This window comes from Rhincodon typus, chromosome 2 (assembly GCF_021869965.1).
Source record: "Rhincodon typus isolate 14 chromosome 2, sRhiTyp1.1, whole genome shotgun sequence".
NCBI classification, from domain to species: domain Eukaryota; kingdom Metazoa; phylum Chordata; class Chondrichthyes; order Orectolobiformes; family Rhincodontidae; genus Rhincodon; species Rhincodon typus.
This window is the reverse complement of record NC_063333.1, coordinates 60,883,481-60,888,433: the sequence shown is the minus strand read 5'-3', so window position 1 is coordinate 60,888,433 and position 4,953 is coordinate 60,883,481.

The following is a 4,953-nucleotide window of genomic DNA, read 5'->3' as shown; positions in this document are numbered from 1 at the left end:
ATTTAATTAGTGACTCCCCATGGGGGCATTGTAAGGGTTTTCACAGTTCTCAATGCTGGACATGCTTTATTTTCTTTTATGCAATGCTCTCTGCAATATTTATGTTTTGTCCACTGATCTTTGATCCTTGATTTGTCTGTTGGATTTTCTGCAAGTTTTTCTACATTTTTTCCCCCCAATACCTTGTTCCCACATGTTGATAGCATTTTTGAAAGTAGGTTTCCCCTCTCTCTGTAGACATGAGCCAATGGAAATACCTCTTATGATTAAGATAATCCCTCTCTGTAAATAGATCATCCTTCAGTTGTCCAAACACTCAAAATTCATCTTGATGTAAGACTGTGGCCACACTGATCTCCCTCCCTCTCCCCATCAGCTCTGATGTGAAACAAATACCATTCTTAATAACATTAATGTGGAGTTCAAAGCTTGTCTTCAAAACTTTAAAAAGTCCCTGCAATCTGGCTTTCTATCCCCCTGTGACTTTATAGCTCAGTACAGCCCTTTTGCTGCATTGTTGCAATGCTTACTTGCTCAGGGTTTTGTAAACTAAAGATGTTCCTAATTCATAACTATGCCATTGAGTGTGGAAATGAAATAAAATTCTGTTTCCTGTCTCTTTTCATTTCCACAGCAACAGCTTTACCTAGTCAATCTCTGATTCTTTCCTCTCCTCCCTGGACATCTGTGTTTTCATTTCTGGGGATAGCCTGGCCACCAATATCCATTACAAATCCACCAACTCCCACAGTTACCTTGACTATACATCCTCATACCCTGTTTCCTAAAAAAAGACTCCATTCCAATCTCCCAGTTTCTCAGTCTTGCTCGTATCTGTTCTGATGATGCCTACTTCTTCAGGGGGCTCCAGAAATGTCACCCTTTCTCCTCAGCTGAGGACACCACTAGAAACATTGTCCCCTCTACTCCCTTGTCAGCCTTCTGCAGGGACCGTTTCTTCCACAACACCCTGGTCCACTCCTCCTCTACACCCAACACCTCCCCACAACCCACAAAACAGCACCTTCCTACGCAATCGCAAAAGGTGCAATACAGTTTTCCTCCTCCATCCTCACTATCCAAGGGTCCAGACATACTTTTTAGGTGAAGTAGCAATTTACCTGTGCTTCATACAGTCTAGCCTATTGTATTCGCTGTTCACAATGTGGTCTTCTCTACATTAGGGAGACAAAACATAAGCTGAGTGACCGCTTTCCCAAACGCCTCCTCTCTATCAGTAAAAATGACCTTCAGCTCTCAAGTTGCCTGCCACAATACACCATTGTATTCCCATGCCAACATTTCTGTTTCTGGCCTGGTGCGGCACTGCAACGAAGCTCAATGCAAGCTGGAGGTACAACACCATATCTTCCACCAAGGTACTTTATAGCCTTCAGGACTCACTGTGTTCCACAACTTCAAACCATGAATATCATGTTCATTAGCCAACCCCATACTCCCAAATCCTGTCCTGCACAGCCAACCCGTTTTCAACTATTCACAGTTCCTGGTTTCACTTATTCAGCATTTACTTATTCCCCGGCTAACTATCCTCAATCCCATTGTCTGCTTTGCTTTTATTTCACTCCCTGGGCATCGTCTGTATCTATTTGCTTCACTCCTTTCCCCCAACCACATATCCTACCATCAGCATCAATACAACCCTTTCCCAACTGCTTTCAGTTCTGATAAAGGGTCGCTGGACTCAAAATGTTAACTCTGCGTTCCTCTCCACAGTGAGTGTCACCAGCAATTTTTGTTTTTGTTTCAGATTTCCAGCAGCTGCAATTCATTGCTTTATTATATGAGAGAGAATTATCATGGATTCATCAGAGGAAGACACAGGAAAACAAAGGAAAATCTCAGCCTAGGTTAATCATATTAGGCAGTGATTAACATACTGCCCACACCACCAAGATGGTTCTGTCTGTCTCAGCATCTTGTTTTCCACTTGAGAATCCAGCAGCTTTCTGGATTCAGAGTTGAGTTCAATGATTTTATGGCCTGAGCACTTTCTTCCGTGTCCTTTACCCACCCCAAAACACGAGGCCTTGTTATCACATGGGTGGTTTTCAGCACAGCCTGCCCATTAATTTTGGTCCCTGTTAGCAGCTTTTCTCCATCCTTGACATACTATTATCCATTCCTTTGTCTGCCCAACTGTCTTTCTCTCCCTCTTGGGTCCATCTCCATCTATCCTCTGACTTCATTACCCCCCTCCCTCCACCCTGTCTTCAGCATATATACCACCTTTTCTAACCTACAATCAGTTCTGAAGAAGGGATCACTGGACTTGAAACACTAACTCTATTTTCTCTCCACACATGGTGCCAGACCTGTTGAGTTTCTGTAGCAATCTCTGTTTTTGTTTCAAATTTTCGGCATCCGTGGTTCTTTGTCTTATTTGATTCTGCCTATTGCCTGTTTATTAGCTCATTAAGAGCTAAAAAGCAGTTCATAGGGAGGTTTCTCACACTATCGGGCACCTTGACACTGGCATGCCAAGATGCTGCTCAGCACCATCTGGCTCCTCAAGGCCTCCTATCGAAGTCTGTTCCAAAGAGGAGCCAATAGTGAAAAGTTAAGTCCATTTTTTTGAGTTAATGGGAGAAGGGAATTGGGTAGGGGCGGAACATAGTAATGAGGCAAGGGTTCACAGGTCACTGCCTTGCCTGCCATCCATGCCTCCGATTGGCGCCACAATGGGGTAATTGTAGCCCCTCCATAAACAAGGCCAATAGATGGCTCTGGCTCTTCAATTGGCAAATTGGGGGTGGGGTGAAGTGATTTGAGTGGTCATTAATTGACCACTTAAGGTGCTTAATTGCTGAGGAGTGAAGAAAGTTACCCCTAGACGTTCTTGGTTATATTTAACTACCAAGTGGCAAGAAGGGGATCTGTTTCTTTCTTTCCAGGGCAAACCTTCCTTATCACTAAATCTCACATCATCTCTAGAGAGGGGTAATTTCTGCCCATCATTATGTAAAGCAGCATATAGTTTCTTAATATATAATTTACCAATAATTAGAGTTACAGAGATGTACAGCATGGAAACAGACCCTTCAGTCCAACTTGCCCATGCCAACCAGCTATCCTAAATTAATCTCTTCCTTTTTGCCAGCATTTGGCACGTATCCCTGTAAACCCTTCCTGTTCATATACCCATCCAGATGCCTTTTAATGTTGTAATTGTACCAGCCCCCACCACCTTCTCTGGCAGCTTGTTCTATACACGCACCAGCCTCTGCGTGAAAAAATTGACCCTTACGTCCCTTTTAAATCTTTCCCCTTTCATCTTAAACCAATGCCCTCTAGTTTTGGACTTGCCTACTGTGGGGTAAAGACCTCAGCTATTCACCCTATCCAAGTCCCTCTTGATTTTATAAACTTCTATAAGGTAACCCCTCAGCCTTCAATGCTCCAGGGAAAATAGCCTCACCCTGTCCAACCTCTCCCTATTGCTCAACTCTTTCAACCCCAGCAACATCCATGTAATTTTTTTCTGAACCCTTATAAGTTTCACAACATCTTTCCTAAAGCAGGAAGACCAGAAGTGAACACAGTATTCCAAAAGCGGCCTAACTAATGTCTTGTACAGCCACAACATGACCTCGCAACTCCCATACTCAATGCATTGATCAATAAAGGCAAGCATACTAAATGCCTTCTTCACCACCCTGTCTACCTGCAACTCCACTTTCAAGGGCCAATGAACCTACACCCCTAGGTCTATTTGTTCAGCAACACTGCCCAGGACTTTACTGTTAAATGTATAAGTCCTGCCCTGATTTGCCCTACCAAAATACAGTACCTCACATTTATCTAAATTAGGTTGTTTGGACATACCAAGGACTCAGTAATCTCACCAAAGCTAGACCAACCAGCATACAATCGAACAGTCCACTTTACAACTTACTGAATAATGAACTTACTTACAATATACTGAATATGACAACTTACCTTGTTAATAAAGGTAGTTCTTCTCACTTCTCCTTTCACATTCATTTCTTGGTTCCATTTATGGATTAAGCCTATTACAAGATTGCGAGTTGACCAGTTCTGGTAGAACCTGAACAGATCATTGGTCAACCAATTTGTTGCTTGATGATGTTATTAATGACTTCTTCCATACATTTTTAATCAGAGTGGAACTTCACTAATTATATTTGCCCTTAAATTTCTGTATAGGGCATACTTGGAAACCTGAAGAAAGTTGACTAGATGCCACTATAATCACTGAATAAAAGGTAAAGTTGTAATAGTCACAGAGGACCATAGGGCTGTTCTATCATTAGAAAGAAATGACTGGTGGTGATTTAACCTAAGGGTCACCATGCCTCAAGTGGGGGAAGAGGTTGAGAAGGAGAGTTCTTCATGGTAACCTGGACTACAGTAGCGGATGGATCTTCAACGCAATAGCCACTCAAGAGCCACAGATTTTGCTGTGTTCATTGTATTCAGCTGTTTGATAATATCATGTGAAATGAACCAAATTTCCAACCACAATGTCATCAATATGTGGCAGAGAGGTTTCTGATCTCTGATTAACCAGCGTGCAGAAACATGGTCCTTGGGGCTCATAATATATGGTCCTTGGAAGAAATAGTAACATTTTATTTGTCAATTCCATACAATACCAACTGAAAATAATTTGGTTTTTATAATAATGATTTTAATTGCTGGCAACTGTCAAAATTTGTAAGATAACAGATGCAAACAATTTCAAAACTTACAGATCACACAAAATTCTGAAATGCACTGAACCATGAAGCTGAGAGTTAAGAAGCCTCGAAAGGACAGGCAGGTTGGTACACTGGGTGGACACATGGCAACAAACTTAATGTGGACACTCTGATAGGAAAATGAGAAAAGACAGTACAAATTAATGAGTACAATTTTAAAAGTGGCTGCAAGATCAGGTCAGCCCGAAGATGCATGTACACAAATCATTGA